The following is a 20752-nucleotide window of genomic DNA, read 5'->3' as shown; positions in this document are numbered from 1 at the left end:
CCATGTGGTTTTTCCCCGGGTACTCCGGTTTCCTCCCACAGTAAGATCCCTCACGCGCTTACATCCGGGCCAACATGCGTGAGTAATATAAGTTGATATAACTTGTTTCGTAATTGTTGTAAAATCTCCCATCCGTCAAACCTCTACCCCTACCCCTCCACACACACACACACACACTAGTAGTAAAGAATCTCCAGGAGGGACGTCCATGGAAGGAAATGTCTAAAATTGATTCCATGTCTCAATCGCTCTAAGTTGTGAAAATAAAGGCAAACTGAATCCCAGGCTGCTCTGTATTCCGAATGAAGACCTTTCATGTTTCAACATCAAAGTAGACTTCCTTTTTGAGAGTATTTGTCATCACTTGTGGCATCTGAAATTTGTATGTTCTCGTTCGAGCCTCTCCCAACAGCTGTTCAACCTACAAAGGAAAATGATTTGAAGACTATTTATGTCTGTGGAAATTTATGTAAGTCAAACCTCTATAGTAGATTGATGTGAGGAGTTTTCAATGAGAGTTACAATATGCCTCATATTCTGAGTAAGAATTGGTAAAGTAAGTGACAAGAGCTCTCCAAGGGACAAAATCCTCAGTCCGCCCTGTACAAACTGTACAAGCACAAATCAAAACCTTCAACCCAGCATGACCAACAATATCATGTCTAACAAATGTTGAAATTATTTGAATTTTAATATTGGAGAATATTTTTATTGAAAAATGCCTGAATCTTGGTTTTTGAACAAGTGGTAAGAAAAATAGATCATGTTATAAAATGACATAATCTTTTTGCGAACTTTTACATCAATTAAAGATTATATTAACATACAGAAATAATCTTTTTTTTCTCAATCTGTTTGCTTTTGACGAGAAACACCATTGAACACTATTGAACACCATTACAAACATGTACATGTATATCTATTGTCAGACCCAAACACCACCCTACAGGGACTTACTGGGACATTGGGTCATCACCCTACAGGGACTTACAGGGACATTGGTCACAACCCTACAGGGACTTACAGGGACATTGGTCACCACCCTACAGGGACTTACAGGGACATTGGTCACCACCCTACAGGGACTTACAGGGACATTGGTCACCACCCTACAGGGACTTACAGGGACATTGGTCACCACCCTACACGGACTTACAGGGACATTGGTCACCACCCTACAGGGACTTACAGGGACATTGGTCACCACCCTACAGGGACTTACAGGGACATTGGTCACCACCCTACAGGGACTTACAGGGACATTGGTCACCACCCTACAGGGACATTGGTCACCACCCTACAGGGACTTACTGGGACATTGGTCACCACCCTACAGGGACTTACTGGGACATTGGTCACCACCCTACAGGGACTTACAGGGACATTGGTCACCACCCTACAGGGACTTACAGGGACATTGGGTCACCACCCTACAGGGACTTACAGGGACATTGGTCACCACCCTACAGGGACTTACAGGGACATTGGTCACCACCCTACAGGAACTTACAGGGACATTGGGTCACCACCCTACAGGGACTTACAGGGACATTGGTCACCACCCTACAGGGACTTATAGAGACATTGGTCACCACCCTACAGGGACTTACAGGGACATTGGTCACCACCCTACAGGGACTTACAGGGACATTGGTCACCACCCTACAGGGACTTACTGGGACATTGGTCACCACCCTACAGGGACTTACGGGGACATTGGTCACCACCCTACAGGGACTTACAGGGACATTGGTCACCACCCTACAGGGACTTACAGGGACATTGGTCACCACCCTACAGGGACTTACGGGGACATTGGTCACCACCCTACAGGGACATTGGTCACCACCCTACAGGGACTTACAGGGACATTGGTCACCACCCTACAGGGACTTACAGGGACATTGGTCACCACCCTACAGGGACATTGGTCACCACCCTACAGGGACTTACAGGGACATTGGTCACCACCCTACAGGGACTTACTGGGACATTGGTCACCACCCTACAGGGACTTACTGGGACATTGGTCACCACCCTACAGGGACTTACTGGGACATTGGTCACCACCCTACATGGACTTACAGGGACATTGGTCACCACCCTACAGGGATTTATAGAGACATTGGGTCACCATCATACAGGGACTTACAGGGACATTGGTCACCACCCTACAGGGACTTACTGGGACATTGGGTCACCATCATACAGGGACTTACTGGGACATTGGGTCACCACCCTACAGGGACTTACTGGGACATTGGTCACCACCCTACAGGGACTTACAGGGACATTGGTCACCACCCTACAGGGACTTATAGAGACATTGGTCACCACCCTACAGGGACTTACAGGGACATTGGTCACCACCCTACAGGGACTTACAGGGACATTGGTCACCACCCTACAGGGACTTACTGGGACATTGGTCACCACCCTACAGGGACTTACAGGGACATTGGTCACCACCCTTCAGGGACTTACAGGGACATTGGTCACCACCCTTCAGGGACTTACAGGGACATTGGTCATCACCCTACAGGGACATTGGTCACCACCCTACAGGGACTTACAGGGACATTGGTCACCACCCTACAGGGACTTACTGGGACATTGGGTCACCACCCTACAGGGACTTATAGAGAAATTGGTCACCACCCTACAGGGACTTACTGGGACATTGGTCACCACCCTACAGGGACTTACAGGGACATTGGTCACCATCATACAGGGACCTACAGGGACATTGGTCACCACCCTACAGGGACTTACAGGGACATTGGGTCACCACCCTACAGGGACTTACAGGGACATTGGTCACCACCCTACAGGGACTTACTGGGACATTGGTCACCACCCTACAGGGACTTACTGGGACATTGGTCACCACCCTACAGGGACTTACTGGGACATTGGTCACCACTCTACAGGGACTTATAGAGACATTGGGTCACCACCCTACAGGGACTTACAGGGACATTGGTCACCACCCTACAGGGACTTACTGGGACATTGGGTCACCACCCTACAGGGACTTATAGAGACATTGGGTCACCACCCTACAGGGACTTATAGAGACATTGGGTCACCACCCTACAGGGACTTACTGGGACATTGGTCACCACCCTACAGGGACTTACTGGGACATTGGGTCACCACCCTACAGGGACTTACAGGGACATTGGTCACCACCCTACAGGGACTTACAGGGACATTGGTCACCACCCTACAGGGACTTATAGAGACATTGGGTCACCACCCTATAGGGACTTACTGGGACATTGGGTCACCACCCTACAGGGACTTACAGGGACATTGGTCACCACCCTATAGGGACTTACTGGGACATTGGGTCACCACCCTACAGGGACTTACTGGGACATTGGGTCACCACCCTACAGGGACTTACAGGGACATTGGTCACCACCCTACAGGGACTTACTGGGACATTGGGTCACCACCCTACAGGGACTTATAGAGAAATTGGTCACCACCCTACAGGGACTTACTGGGACATTGGTCACCACCCTACAGGGACTTACAGGGACATTGGTCACCACCCTACAGGGACTTACTGGGACATTGGTCACCACCCTACAGGGACTTATAGAGACATTGGGTCACCATCATACAGGGACTTACAGGGACATTGGTCACCACCCTACAGGGACTTACAGGGACATTGGTCACCACCCTACAGGGACTTACAGGGACATTGGTCACCACCCTACAGGGACTTACTGGGACATTGGGTCACCACCCTACAGGGACTTACAGGGACATTGGTCACCACCCTACAGGGACTTACTGGGACATTGGGTCACCACCCTACAGGGACTTACAGGGACATTGGTCACCACCCTACAGGGACTTACTGGGACATTGGGTCACCACCCTACAGGGACTTATAGAGACATTGGGTCACCACCCTACAGGGACTTACAGGGACATTTTGTCACCACCCTACAGGGACTTACAGGGACATTGGTCACCACCCTACAGGGACTTATAGAGACATTGGTCACCACCCTACAGGGACTTACAGGGACATTGGTCACCACCCTACAGGGACTTACTGGGACATTGGGTCACCATCTTACAGGGACTTACAGGGACATTGGTCATCACCCTACAGGGACATTTTGTCACCACCCTACAGGGACTTACAGGGACATTGGTCACCACCCTACAGGGACTTACAGGGACATTGGGTCACCACCCTACAGGGACTTACAGGGACATTGGTCACCACCCTTCAGGGACTTACAGGGACATTGGTCATCACCCTACAGGGACATTTTGTCACCACCCTACAGGGACTTACAGGGACATTGGTCACCACCCTACAGGGACTTACAGGGACATTGGGTCACCACCCTACAGGGACTTACTGGGACATTGGGTCACCACCCTACAGGGACTTACTGGGACATTGGTCACCACCCTACAGGGACTTACAGGGACATTTGTCACCACCCTACAGGGACTTACAGGGACATTAGTCACTACCCTACAGGGACTTACAGGGACATTGGTCACCACCCTACAGGGACTTAGGGACATTGGTCACCACCCTACAGGGACATTGGTCACCACCCTACAGGGACTTACTGGGACATTGGTCACCACCCTACAGGGACTTACAGGGACATTTGTCACCACCCTACAGGGACTTACAGGGACATTAGTCACTACCCTACAGGGACTTACAGGGACATTGGTCACCACCCTACAGGGACTTAGGGACATTGGTCACCACCCTACAGGGACATTGGTCACCACCCTACAGGGACTTACAGGGACATTGGTCACCACCCTACAGGGACTTACTGGGACATTGGTCACCACCCTACGAGGACTTACAGGGACATTGGTCACCACCCTACAGGGACTTACTGGGACATTGGGTCACCACCCTACAGGGACTTACAGGGACATTGGTCACCACCCTACAGGGACTTACAGGGACATTGGTCACCACCCTACAGGGACTTACTGGGACATTGGTCACCACCCTACAGGGACTTACCCTCCTTAGTTACTCGGACATTTGGTCACCACCCTCCTTAGTTACTCGGACATTGGTCACCACCCTCCTTAGTTACTCGGACATTGGGTCACCACCCTCCTTAGTTACTCGGACATTGGGTCACCACCCTCCTTAGTTACTCGGACATTGGGTCACCACCCTCCTTAGTTACTCGGACATTGGGTCACCACCCTCCTTAGTTACTTGGACATTGGGTCACCACCCTCCTTAGTTACTTGGACATTGGTCACCACCCTCCTTAGTTACTTGGACATTGGTCACCACCCTCCTTAGTTACTTGGTCATTGGGTCACCACCCTCCTTAGTTACTTGGACATTGAGTCACCACCCTCCTTAGTTACTCGGACATTGGGTCACCACCCTCCTTAGTTACTCGGACATTGGGTCACCACCCTCCTTAGTTACTCGGACATTGGTCACCACCCTCCTTAGTTACTTGGACATTGGTCACCACCCTCCTTAGTTACTCGGACATTGGGTCACCACCCTCCTTAGTTACTCAGACATTGGGTCACCACCCTCCTTAGTTACTCAGACATTGGGTCACCACCCTCCTTAGTTACTCGGACATTGGGTCACCACCCTCCTCAGTTACTCGGACATTGGGTCACCACCTTCCTTAGTTACTCAGACATTGGGTCACCACCCTCCTTAGTTACTCGGACATTGGTCACCACCCTCCTTAGTTACTCAGACATTGGGTCACCACCCTCCTTAGTTACTCAGACATTGGGTCACCACCCTCCTTAGTTACTCAGACATTGGGTCACCACCCTCCTTAGTTACTCGGACATTGGGTCACCACCCTCCTTAGTTACTTGGACATTGGGTCACCACCCTCCTTAGTTACTCAGACATTGGGTCACCACCCTCCTTAGTTACTCGGACATTGGGTCACCACCCTCCTTAGTTACTCGGACATTGGGTCACCACCCTCCTTAGTTACTCGGACATTGGGTCACCACTCTCCTTAGTTACTCGGACATTGGTCACCACTCTCCTTAGTTACTCGGACATTGGGTCACCACCTTCCTTAGTTACTCGGACATTGGTCACCACTCTCCTTAGTTACTCGGACATTGGTCACCACTCTCCTTAGTTACTCGGACATTGGGTCACCACCTTCCTTAGTTACTCGGACATTGGGTCACCACCCTCCTTAGTTACTCGGACATTGGGTCACCACCCTCCTTAGTTACTCAGACATTGGGTCACCACCCTCCTTAGTTACTCGGACATTGGGTCACCACCCTCCTTAGTTACTCGGACATTGGTCACCATCCCTCCTTAGTTACTTGGACATTGGTCTCCACCCTCCTTAGTTACTTGGACATTGGTCACCACCCTCCTTAGTTACTTGGACATTGGGTCACCACCCTCCTTAGTTACTTGGACATTGAGTCACCACCCTCCTTAGTTACTCGGACATTGGGTCACCACCCTCCTTAGTTACTCGGACATTGGGTCACCACCCTCCTTAGTTACTCGGACATTGCTCACCACCCTCCTTAGTTACTTGGACATTGGTCACCACCCTCCTTAGTTACTCGGACATTGGGTCACCACCCTCCTTAGTTACTCAGACATTGGGTCACCACTCTCCTTAGTTACTCGGACATTGGTCACCACTCTCCTTAGTTACTCAGACATTGGGTCACCACCCTCCTTAGTTACTCGGACATTGGTCACCACTCTCCTTAGTTACTCGGACATTGGGTCACCACCTTCCTTAGTTACTCGGACATTGGGTCACCACCCTCCTTAGTTACTCGGACATTGGGTCACCACCCTCCTTAGTTACTCGGACATTGGGTCACCACCCTCCTTAGTTACTTGGACATTGGGTCACCACCCTCCTTAGTTACTCAGACATTGGTCACCACCCTCCTTAGTTACTCGGACATTGGGTCACCACTCTCCTTAGTTACTCGGACATTGAGTCACCACCCTCCTTAGTTACTCGGACATTGGGTCACCACCCTCCTTAGTTACTCAGACATTGGGTCACCACCCTCCTTAGTTACTCGGACATTGGGTCACCACTCTCCTTAGTTACTCGGACATTGAGTCACCACCCTCCTTAGTTACTCGGACATTGGGTCACCACCCTCCTTAGTTACTCAGACATTGGGTCACCACCCTCCTTAGTTACTTGGACATTGGGTCACCACCCTCCTTAGTTACTCAGACATTGGTCACCACCCTCCTTAGTTACTCGGACATTGGGTCACCACCCTCCTTAGTTACTCAGACATTGGTCACCACCCTCCTTAGTTACTCGGACATTGGGTCACCACCCTCCTTAGTTACTCGGACATTGGTCACCACCCTCCTTAGTTACTCGGACATTGAGTCACCACCCTCCTTAGTTACTCGGACATTGAGTCACCACCCTCCTTAGTTACTCGGACATTGGGTCACCACTCTCCTTAGTTACTCGGACATTGGGTCACCACCCTCCTTAGTTACTCGGACATTGGGTCACCACCCTCCTTAGTTACTCGGACATTGGGTCACCACCCTCCTTAGTTACTCGGACATTGGGTCACCACCCTCCTTAGTTACTTGGACATTGGTCACCACCCTCCTTAGTTACTTGGACATTGGTCACCACCCTCCTTAGTTACTCAGACATTGGGTCACCACCCTCCTTAGTTACTCGGACATTGGGTCACCACCCTCCTTAGTTACATACAACATTTTTTTTATTTTATATACAGACCTTCATCATCATTTCACAGAGACTGTCTTTGTATAAGTTGGCACAGAAAACTTTCACCAAGGCCTGTATCATCAGTGATCCCTTGTAAATTGGATTTCCTTCACCTGCAAATGATCAAAAAAAAAATTAAAGATAAAATACATTCAAACTTTGTTATCTAGAACTCTGAAAACTTGAAGACTCTGCTTAACTCAAAGTAAAAGTCTATGTAAAATATATTCGGTTATTTAAATACTCAGGATATCTAAGAGTAGTTTCACGATCTCACTGACTTCGTGACTATGATGTTTGACTTTATATTGAAGTCTAATAGGCCTATGTTAACTATACTGTAATACTTATTGTAAAGTTGAGTTTAACACACAGATACACTTACAGAAAAACAAGCATGCGATTTAATGATTAAAACTTAATAACACTAGCAGTTGTTAAATTATAAATTTGAATTGTTGTATTTTAACTGATTAAAAATGAATTTTGTTCAGCTAACATAGAAATATCATTTTAAGACATACAGCATGTATATACCTCAGTCTTAAAGTGAATTCTAACCAACATGATTAAAACATCAAAACTACTTCATTTTTACTTTCAGATTGAATATGTGACATTCTCACACTAAAAAGAACATACTCTCATTAATGTTTAAAATTTTGTATAATTCCTCTTTCTAAACTAGCCTTGTATTGAAATCAGAAGAATTCAAAAGAAGAAAAAACATGAAGACAATATCTATTGATGTCTTAAAATTGTCAATATGACAGTCAGTATATAAATATCTCAAGTAAATGAAATTCAAATTCTATAATTTTTTTAAACTATCATGAAAATAATATTGTCATGCAACAATTCCAGGGTCAAACATTTTTAAAATCCCTTTAAGATGAACCGTTCCCTCACCCAATGTTCCTGCAATGTATATATAAAAGTCGTCCATCTTGTTTGACGGACATGAGTCGGTACTGTCCACTCCTTGGCCACTCCAAGGTAAGTCTGCTCCGGTAGCAACAGGCATCTTTAATGTCATTCTCGATTGAGCACCACCAAATTTCAGCAGACTTCCGGGGAAATCTGAAACAATAATGTTTTGTTTTTTTTCACATAAATCAGGAAAATTGGAGATAAAATTACACGTATTTATACTGTAATCATTCGGCCAGACACTTCCATAGACAATCCATATGCAATTAAGCCAATATGGAAGTTGAATTTCAAATTATTTGGGTTTTCATCTTCTTTCAAACACAACACCGGACTAGATAGCACATAACCTTGACCTTGTTGAAACTTGACATTGGATTAAATAGGAAATGGCATTGGCTTTCTTTCAAACCTGACACTGGACCAGAAACCAAATGACCTTGACTTTCTTTCAAGGTCGACTGTACTGGACTAGATATTTATGAAAACTTGACAGTTGCTTAATATCAAATTACATTATGTTGATGTGTTTGTAAACTTGACACTCGCTAGAAAGCAAATGACCTTGACCTTAGTAAAGTGTCACATAGCAGGAGAAGTATAATGGAGATGTTTTATCCTCGAGTACAACTCATGGCTTATCTGAAAAAAGCTAATGACATTTGAAACAGAAGCAGAAAATTACACTTACTAAAACTACAACTGAAATCTATCAACACAAGAGAACTCAGATATAAGTAAAAGATAGGCTTTCATTACTGTAAAAGGGATAGTGTAAGGTCTCTGTCACTCAGCTGATGGAGTGGGTCAGTGTGACTTGTACATAGTGTTAAATACGGTCTCTGTCACTCAGCTGATGGAGCAGGTCAGTGTGACTTGTCCATAGTGTTAAATACGGTCTCTGTCACTCAGCTGATGGAGTGGGTCAGTGTGACTTGTACACAGTGTTAGATACAGTCTCTGTCACTCAGCTGATGGAGTGGGTCGGTGTGACTTGTACATAGTGTTAAATACGGTCTCTGTCACTCAGCTGATGGAGCAGGTCAGTGTGACTTGTCCATAGTGTTAAATACGGTCTCTGTCACTCAGCTGATGGAGTGGGTCAGTGTGACTTGTACACAGTGTTAGATACAGTCTCTGTCACTCAGCTGATGGAGTGGGTCGGTGTGGCTTGTACATAGTGTTAATTACGGTCTCTGTCACTCAGCTGATGGAGTGGGTCAGTGTGACTTGTCCATAGTGTTAAATACGGTCTCTGTCACTCAGCTGATGGAGCAGGTCAGTGTGACTTGTCCATAGTGTTAAATACGGTCTCTGTCACTCAGCTGACGGAGCGGGTCGGTGTGACTTGTACATAGTGTTAAATACGGTCTCTGTCACTCAGCTGATGGAGTGGGTCAGTGTGACTTGTACATAGTGTTAAATACGGTCTCTGTCACTCAGCTGATGGAGTGGGTCAGTGTGACTTATATATAGTGTTAAATACGGTCTCTGTCACTCAGCTGATGGAGTGGGTCGGTGTGACTTATACATAGTGTTAAATACGGTCTCTGTCACTCAGCTGATGTCGCATGCTGCTTTGGCTCAGGAGGTGGAACCTTGGCTTATAACGCCAGAGTCACAGGTTCAATTCCTCTTGGAACACATTTAATGCGTACATCCTACTTATAAAACAATAGCATGAGCTAGTAAGGTGACCTATACTCCCAACTTTTACATATCATAAACACTATAAATGGTTGTCTCCCTTACCATGTCTCGCACCATCGAGAAACACGAGCTTGGGGACCCCCTTCAGTGTCTCCTCTTCCTTAAGACGATCTGTTATTTCATCCAGTGAAATTGTGTCACCTCTACTCCCAGACAGGGTCTTTGTTTTTGGGTCATAGTGGGTCAGAATGATAACTATGTAACAACCGTACTCTGTTTTGGCCAAAAGTTCTTTTTCTTTATCCAACTTTTCTCGTATTTGCTGTGAAAAAGATATAAAAAAAAGTAGATAAATATACAAGAAAAACACAGTATATCACACCTTCTGCCAATATTTCAAACAATAAACAGATTTTATTTGAAAGAGTATTTCCACGATACATCACAGCTTGTATAGTTATTGATGAATATTTCTTTATATTCTTAGTTTTATATATATATATATTTTTTTTTTTACTTTTGACATTTTTTTTCAGATTTTCCACATTAAGTAATTACATGATACAGAAAGAAACAAAGACAACTTTCACACACACTTACATACACAGACTTTATACAGTATATATATATATATATATATATATAAACTGAATACAGATTAGGTATGTATCCTGATTATACTCATTGTTAAACAATATATCATTAAACAGTGTGTTAAAGGGGAACAACTTATGTTTGAAAGTGTAAAGAGAATACTTGTGAACTATTACAAAATGGGAAAATATAGATCAACCATAAATGGTAGGTACACTTTATTCACTCATAAATGGAGGCTTTTTCGTAATCTTTTTGATCAATAGACAGAAACAATTGATTCATGCATTTTGTCATCACATCCGTCATATTATTTTATACGATATGCTGCCTTCTATGAAAGTTTTTTTTATGTATGTATTATTTCATGTATGTAACCTATTAGTTATAGCTAAGCTTAGTTTTATATTTAGTTTTTATGTTCATTTCAATATTATTAACCTTGTAACAAGTAGATAAAGAATTGCATAATTTGTCAACTACATGTACATATATGATTTACCTGTGTAGCCAAAAAATTGTATAATTTGACAACTGTATGATTTACCTGTGTAACCAAATAATTGTATAATTTGACAACTGTATGATTTACCTGTGTAACCAAAAAATTGTATAATTTGACAACTGTATGATTTACCTCTGTTACCAAATAATTGTATAATTTGACAACTGTATGATTTACCTGTGTAGCCAAATAATTTGACGATTGTATAATTTACCTGTGTAACCAAAGAATTGTATAATTTGAAAATTATATGATTTACCTGTGTAGCCAAAGAATTATATGATGATATATGATTTACCTGTGTAATGAAAGAATTGTATACCAGGTAATTCGACAACTGTATAATTTACCTCTGTAACCAAAGAATTGTATAATTTCATGACTATATGATTTACCTGTGTAACAAAAGAATTGTATACTAGGTAATTCGATGACTGTATGATTTACCTGTGAAGCCAAAGAATTGTGCAAACTGACAACTATTTACCTGAACAGATTGATCTGTGTATGATTTAACATCGTATTTCAGGGCGCGAAATAACAAACACAGACAGGTAGTATCGAAAGTCTCCCAGGATGTCTGGTTCTGACGTGAACTTCTTTTGGTTAAAGATAAGTACTCTGCCTTTCTTGTCACTCGGATAAAAATGAGTCATATTCTGTAACAAAATATATCAAACTATTATATAGCTTTCACTTTACTTAATAACAGACTGTCTTAAAGGAGTTTGGCTGTTTATATAGGAGTGGCTAAAACTTCTACTTAATAACTAATGAAACAGGAGAAAGAGAAAATGTAGCAGTCAGACTAGGGTTCGAACCCAGGACCTCTGGACACTAGCTGAATGTTCTACCAATTGAGCTACCTCGTCACCAATGATCGACCCAGTCCAGTTCAGCTACATTCCTCCCTCCTTTTTTCAAGTCTTCGGCCCAAAGACCACAAGTTCAGAGATATCCCCAATGCTTTAAACAAGGGTAGGCAAGCTCGCCAATTATATAATAGGAGAAAGAGCAAATGTAGCAGCAAGACCAGGGTTCGAACCCCGGAACTCCAAAGACTAGACGATTGATCTACCAATTAAGCTATCCAGTTACAGAGAAATTAATTTTATTTCAGTGCGGTTGTTACAATGTTTACTGCTGCCTTTTAACTGTAGAACCTCTATTGTTGTACGTATTGTCACTGTTCGTCTGATATCTTGTCACCGTTTGTCTGATATCTTGTCACCGTTTGTCTGATATCTTGTCACCGTTCGTCTGATATTGTGACACCGTTCGTCTGATATCTTGTCACTGTTTGTCTGATATCTTGTCATCGTTCATCTGATATCTTGTCACTGTTCATCTGATATCTTGTCATCGTTCATCTGATATCTTGTCACCGTTCGTCTGATATCTTGTCATCGTTTGTCTGATATCTTGTCACTGTTCCTCTGATATCTTGTCATCGTTTGTCTGATATCTTGTCACCGTTCATCTGATATCTTGTCATCGTTCATCTGATATCTTGTCATCGTTCGTCTGATATCTTGCCATCGTTCGTCTGATATCTTGTCATTGTTTGTCTGATATCTTGTCACCGTTCGTCTGATATCTTGTCACCATTCGTCTGATATCTTGTTATCATTCGTCTGATATCCTGTCATCGTTCGTCTGATATCTTGTCATCATTTGTCTGATATCTTGTCATCATTCGTCTGATATCTTGTCACCGTTCGTTTGATATCTTGTCACCGTTCCTCTGATATCTTGTCATCGTTCGTCTGATATCTTGTCAACATTCGTCTAATATCTTGTCACCGTTCCTCTAATACCTTGTCAACATTCGTCTGATTTCTTGTCATCATTCGTCTGATATCTTGTCACTGTTTGTCTGATATCTTGTCATCGTTCATCTGATATCTTGTCACTGTTCATCTGATATCTTGTCATCGTTCATCTGATATCTTGTCACCATTCGTCTGATATCTTGTCACCGTTCGTCTGATATCTTGCCATCGTTCGTCTGATATCTTGTCACCGTTTGTCTGATATCTTGCCATCGTTTGTCTGATATCTTGTCATCGTTTGTCTGATATCTTGTCACCGTTTGTCTGATATCTTGTCATCGTTTGTCTGATATCTTGTCACCGTTTGTCTGATATCTTGTCACTGTTTGTCTGATATCTTGTCACTGTTCCTCTGATATCTTGTCACCGTTCGTCTGATATCTTGTCATCGTTTGTCTGATATCTTGTCACTGTTCCTCTGATATCTTGTCATCGTTCGTCTGATATCTTGTCATCGTTCGTCTGATATCTTGTCAACATTCTTCTAATATCTTGTCACCGTTCCTCTGATATCTTGTCATCGTTTGTCTGATATCTTGTCACCGTTCGTCTGATATCTTGTCATCGTTTGTCTGATATCTTGTCACTGTTCCTCTGATATCTTGTCATCGTTCGTCTGATATCTTGTCATCGTTCGTCTGATATCTTGTCAACATTCGTCTAATATCTTGTCACCGTTCCTCTGATATCTTGTCATCGTTTGTCTGATATCTTGTCACCGTTCGTCTGATATCTTGTCATCGTTTGTCTGATATCTTGTCACTGTTCCTCTGATATGACAAGATATATCGTTCGTCTGATATCTTGTCAACATTCGTCTAATATCTTGTCACCGTTCCTCTGATATCTTGTCATCGTTTGTCTGATATCTTGTCACCATTCGTCTGATATCTTGTCATCATTCGTCTGATATCTTGTCACCGTTTGTCTGATATTGTGTCACTGTTTGTCTGATATCTTGTCATCGTTCATCTGATATCTTGTCACTGTTCCTCTGATATCTTGTCATCGTTCATCTGATATCTTGTCACCGTTCGCCTGATATCTTGTCATCGTTTGTCTGATATTGTGTCACCGTTCGTCTGATATCTTGTCACTGTTTGTCTGATATTGTGTCACCGTTCGTCTGATATCTTGTCACTGTTTGTCTGATATCTTGTCATCATTCGTCTGATATCTTGTCACCATTCATCTGATATCTTGTCATCGTTCATCTGATATCTTGTCATCGTTCGTCTGATATCTTGTCATCGTTCATCTGATATCTTGTCACCATTCGTCTGATATCTTGTCATCGTTCATCTGATATCTTGTCACCATTCGTCTGATATCTTGTCACTGTTTGTCTGATATCTTGTCATCGTTCATCTGATATCTTGTCACCATTCGTCTGATATCTTGTCACTGTTCCTCTGATATCTTGTCACCATTCGTCTGATATTCTGTCATCGTTCGTCTGATATCTTGTCACCGTTCGTTTGATATCTTGTCACCGTTAAAACTTTGTCTGAAAATTTTGGCAATATCAAAGAGGTTCAGAAACATATCAAGAGAGAGATTTATTTATATTACGATCATTAAAAAGGAAAGACTGTTTGAAAGTTGCCAAAGAAATTAGGGGAATTCCATCAAGTTGTCTAAAAATGTGAAAGTCTAAACTGTGGGACCAGCGATATACAGCACTTGTTGATATACAAAAAAAAATCACTTATACTAACAAAATAATGTGTATCTATAACACTTATACTAACAAAATGTTTAAATCAATATGAATAATATGAATATTTATCTATAAAATCAAAGTATTTACAATGTTTCACGAAAAAAATGTCTTATGGATATGGAAATCTTAGCTTTACACTTGTTCAACCTTTATTTGAACTCCTTGACCAGCGTCTGTCTTACCCGAGCCCTGCTGTCCACAGTTTCTATATTGGGGGGTCTTGTGATCTTGACTTTGTCCAAAGTGTCTCCTGATGAAGGGGGCCAAAAAACTGTTGAAGTCAAATATACAGGAATAATTACACAACTTTGTAAAATAGATTAGGATATATTTCATTATGTCCAATTTTTGTTTACTAATTTGATGACTTCAAAGTGCACAGATATAAATAAGACGTTTTGCTTGTGTAGATATTATCAAGTTACCAAATATAATTTGCAAAATTTACACTCCTACAAAATCTCAAAACAGCATAAACATGTATCACATGAACGTATAGTTCCAGATGTAAAATCTGACCAATCAAAGCTATGCTAGGTTGATCCCCCTACCAATAGCCAGGGTCATTTTTAAGCAGGGTCTCTTTGTAGTAGCTGGTGGCTACCTCACTGAATATGTTATTGAGAAAAAAATAGGATAAAATGTGTCTGTCCAAAGAAGACACCTCAAGAACACAGCGTAATCGGTACTCTTGGCTTTCTAAGGTTCACAAACCACCAAAGGTTCACAAACCACCAAAGGTTCAGGATCAATCTAGTCAGTGCTTCCTTTGGCCACAGACTTTAGATATTTCGACAAAAAGATGTCTGGTGTGAGATCAGTCTTTCAAAATGTTTAAAGTCTGGGTCCATAATACTCTGGTTAATATCGATCAAAATAATGAGAGAATGGAACATGATCATTGTTGTAAAACATCAAAGGGCTACTCAGCAATCAAAGATGAAAAATGTTATCAATACAATATCATATACATTTTGTACATGTTATTTCACTTTCAACTATTATCCCTGAGATCATGCAGGATTCTGTTTCCACAAATATTAAATGATATCATCTGTAAGGTGACACATACATGTATTCTTAGTTTCTAGATCTGTCATAATGAAATCTATATAACACATTACCATCATCCTCTTCGTCACTTGAGTGGATTTGTGCCTTAGAGAATGAAAAGTTCAGCGGTCCTTCATCTAGTGTGGGACTCGTCGCTGGAGGAGAGAAATCTGTCTGGTTTCTGTTTCGCTGGGAAATATCGTCGTCACTTGCCTGGGTGACAAAGCTACTAGACGCTTGGTGCGGCGGTTTCGACTTCTAAGGTGCTAGAGTTACGGTTCCTAGTTTCAGTCCTGCTTGTCTGACTGTTATCAACACTGTTAATATTTCTTAGTATCGACACTGTACTGCAACCACTCTTTGTGGATTCACTGAATGATGGCTTGCGTCTAATGACAGGTTTGGCTAAGTATTAGAAAAAAAATTAAAAAAATTAGTCAGCCAAGGAAAGTATCAGTCTAAGAGTAAAGAAAACAAGTGGCCCAGAGGGCCTGTATCACTCGCCTGGATATTCCAATGATAATGGCAAAACACACTATATTAATTTCTACAAAGGAAGGATTTCAAAGAATATATACATGTTCTTTTTTCCCCTATTGGGGCCCTGTCCCTTTAAGGCCCTAAGAAGTCCCGACCGTCCTTTTATACAAAATCTATCCCCTTTCCCCAGAAGGTGTTTTACACCATATTTGGACAGAACCTTTGTATACAAATTGGTTGCCCTTCTCCCAAGCTGCTTCAGACTGAGAAAAGCTGAGGGACGGGCGGATGGATGCAGTATCATGGCAAAAGGTCCTTAGGGCTAGGTGCCACAATTGACGAAGATCATGAGTTTAAAGCCTGGTCAGGGTACACGTTATCAGAATGTCTTCCTTCCTCATTTGTGCTACTATGTTTATTTAATTATTAACTCACAATATATCATATGCACTATTTTTTGTTGTTGATCTGAGGGTTTAAGGTTTGAACACAATACCTGTGGTATGAATTTTCTGTTGTAACTGTAGTGTGTTAAATACATAAAAAGTATATAGGGTCTAGCTAGTAAGTAATAACAAAGGTATGGTCAAATATAGGTTCCGGATGAAAACAAAATGACGTTCAAAATATATATATATATATATATATACATGATATAGCTTAGAAACACAAATGACGAAGGAAGACAACTTTTTGACTCGTGCCCTGACCGGGCCTCGAACTCACGATCTACGGCACCCAATCGCCTAGCCAGAAATATCCGCAGCCTATACCGCTGCGCCACATCGGCGTTCTTAAAAAGGAACGTTTCAATGGCTCAGTGATGGTCGGCCCGATACCCTGACATGATCATTGTGGAAGTCGTCTATAAGGTGATATAGAATACCTGGATCGCAATGTATTTACATACATGGATACGAATTGTACATATATTATATATATTTCTCTCAGTACAATGTATGTACTATGTCTATATGTGATCGTATGTAATTTACCTGTTTCTAGATAAAGGGGCAGATTGCCTCGAAAAATCGACAATTTACTTGTCTGTATACTGTCGTTATTACTACTTGACAATTATGTACAAATATATATAGATATATATACACATGATAAAATTGTTACCTTGTAATAAGTATGATTCTTATGGACAAAGTAATAGATACATAAAAACTCAACAACATGTCTTAATCTTTAAATAAACAGTCTGAAAAATTGCTAAGATCCAATGAGAGTATTAAAGACATGTACACATATTGTCATTTTTTTCTTTAGTTGGACACACATAATTCAGTAATGCTAATTTACCTCGTATGCTCAGTTTGAGCAAATTCCCTGTAGAATTTCCACAGAAAACCTTCCATTCTTCTTCTGTTTCTATGGTAATATCATCTCCATCCTCATCTGAGAATTAAAAATAATATCAATAAATACATTCATCCAAAAATAAATATACAATGGTTTCTCTCCATAGACACTTATACAGGTATATGTACTTTTCTCTGATACAAAATTTAGACAAAGAATCATATATGACTGACTGAGGACATTTCTCCCTAGTGGTGTCATGATAAAGAGTTCTTGTATTTAGGAGGATACAAAAGTTACCCTTGGAACATTAACCCCTAGTGGTGTCATGGTAAAGAGTTCTTGTATTTAGGAGGATACAAACGTTACCCTTGGAACATTAACCCCTAGTGGCGTCATGATAAAGAGTTCTTGTATTTAGGAGGATACAAACGTTACCCTTGGAACATTAACCCCTAGTGGTGTCATGATAAAGAGTTCTTGTATTTAGGAGGATACAAACGTTACCCTTGGAACATTAACCCCTAGTGGTGTCATGATAAAGAGTTCTTGTATTTAGGAGGATACAAACGTTACCCTTGGAACATTAACCCCTAGTGGTGTCATGATAAAGAGTTCTTGTATTTAGGAGGATACAAAAGTTACCCTTGGAACATTAACCCCTAGTGGTGTCATGGTAAAGAGTTCTTGTATTTAGGAGGATACAAACGTTACCCTTGGAACATTAACCCCTAGTGGTGTCATGGTAAAATTGGTGTATCTAGTCGTATTCTGATCATTTCCAGTTTGAAGTGTGATTGGAAGTTGAAATGGAATGCCATCTGTCTCTGTGTTGTCTAACTGGTGTGGATGTTCAAAGAAACGGAATCTAATCTATGTTTAATTCCCCAGGAGCAGGTTATCAGGTAAACGAGGATTTGGAGAATGTAGCAGCCTTGAAATAAGCATATGCACAGATTTCCAACTTTTTTTGTTGAAGCATTTATAATGTAGACTGTGCATTTAATTGTCACCAGTAATGACCTGGATGTGAGGAGGGAGGGGGGGGGGGGGGGGGGGTGAAATGTGGAAGATGGAAAGGCAAAGTGGAGAAGGTTGGTGTAATGTTGCTCTATGTGGTACTGTTATTGTATGACTCCTATAAGAGCTAGCTAGCTAGTGGATAAACTTCCAGGAAAAATGAGATACAGTTTAAAGTTTATGTGTATTTAAAAAATAAACAATACACATAAACTTAGTAACGAATCAATCTAGGACAGGTCAGTCTCTCCTGTCAACAAGCCATAAGATTTCCCCTCAATAGGCCATGAAGACTCAGAGAAAACAATTAATGATTTCATAGCTTATAGATGTATGACAACAAAAACAACATGTTCATTCTGTGCCATGTATCTTTAAAAGTCCATATCAACGAATTAATGATCATTACAAGGAATCAGTGTGAGGTCATGCAGGAAATTACTAGGAATTTTATTGTGACATCGGCAGAAATGAAACATGTGACAGCTAGGACTCACCCTTGTAGACCAAATCCAAATTAACTTCCTGATCACTTAGGAGAGGAAACCAGGACTGGACCTCCTGCTTCATCTCCTCAAAACTTGATGTTGGATTAATGCCTCCGAGATGGACTTCTTTTAATGTTGCTTTCAATTTGATCTGTCTCCTGGCTCTGTTGTGGTCATCCATGCTACAACAAAGTTCAAGATAATAAGGTCCCCACAAGTTGCTCTTCTGTAATATCACTGACCTGGACTAATAATATCTTCAACTCCCAAATCACTGCAACAGTTAAGATCCCTGTATCACTCAAAAAGAAAAAGAAAAGAAGAAAATATTCTATCAGTCTCATACGTTTATATAATAAAAAATTGGATACACATGTCAACTTAGTTGTTTGTTTACTATGATTTACTGTCTGAATTGTAAAATAACTATCATGGTCAGCTCTGAGAATTTTGTAGTGCTATGCATATTAATTTTATATGTCATTTTCAAAATACCTGATTGGAAGACTTGACAGTCATACTGGCAAGTTTCATGTAGTGATTAATTGTTTTAACTGGTAACCACCATTGTATCAAAACGGAAACATGTACTTCAACATAATAATATAATAATTAATAGATATTTGGGACTCCAGTATTACCTGATACCTGATACCTCTTCTTCGAAGCCACTGGTTAGCTGATATCAGCTAATTCTGACACATCTTGTAGGAATAACTCATTGTTATCCGGTTGCGCATCATAAAAACTTGGATACAACTTAAAAGGTACTTTGTGCCAGTGTCTATTTAGACGATTTTTAAAAACATTTAGAGTGGGGGCTTCTACTTCTGAACTGGGAAGTAAATTCCACAAATCCACCACTCGTTGACTTAAAATTTCCTGTGTGACTGTTGTTCTGCTCTGTTTTTCATATTGTTTTTTTTAATGTCCTCTGGTGTTTGTTTGTGCCAACGTGAATAGCATGTTCTTATCTAATATGTCTATATTATTTAGTATTGTGTACACTTCAATGACTTATTGATTTCGGAGTTGGTATTTCCAATGACTTCCTCACATTAGGTAAAATACTAAATATAGACTATTATCGGAATTTACGCACATCATTTGACAACTGTCTTTGTTTACACAGGTCTACAACCGACAATGAGCTACAACTTAGATACTATCAACTTTACCTTTTTGTCTTGGTTTTTTTTTATTCAAAACATATAAACCTGCTACATAAGTTAATGTGTTTACGAAGAATTACTTACTTTTATTAGTAGTTCATTAAAATATACTTTCTTGTTTTGCGTCTGTCATGTTCCTCGCGAAAGTGAAAGTAGGAAATTCAAGGGGATTACCGTATTTTACATCGGAATCTTGCGCACTAATAAAATCCGAAAATATCGAAAGTCAGAATG

At 41.5% G+C, this 20752-nt stretch overlaps 1 long non-coding RNA gene across 2 annotated transcripts; it reads right to left on the bottom strand.

Moving 5' to 3' along the window:
* Positions 1–387: 387 nt before the first annotated feature.
* On the bottom strand, positions 388–20701 carry LOC117314697. Of its 2 annotated transcripts, none has more exons than XR_004529569.1 (10): positions 20603–20701; positions 19356–19528; positions 17839–17934; positions 16122–16455; positions 15180–15268; positions 11930–12101; positions 10446–10665; positions 8673–8843; positions 7773–7876; positions 388–421 (listed from the first exon to the last, which is right to left on the bottom strand). It is a non-coding gene; the product is annotated as an uncharacterized LOC117314697 (long non-coding RNA). The 2 variants fall into 2 exon arrangements; XR_004529570.1 differs by lacking the exon at positions 20603–20701 and adding an exon at positions 19988–20437.
* Between the last annotated feature and the right edge of the window lie 51 nt (positions 20702–20752).

This window comes from Pecten maximus, chromosome 16 (assembly GCF_902652985.1).
Source record: "Pecten maximus chromosome 16, xPecMax1.1, whole genome shotgun sequence".
Classification (NCBI taxonomy): domain Eukaryota; kingdom Metazoa; phylum Mollusca; class Bivalvia; order Pectinida; family Pectinidae; genus Pecten; species Pecten maximus.
The sequence above is the reverse complement of the archived record's forward strand: the minus strand, read 5'-3'. Positions and strand labels throughout refer to the sequence as shown.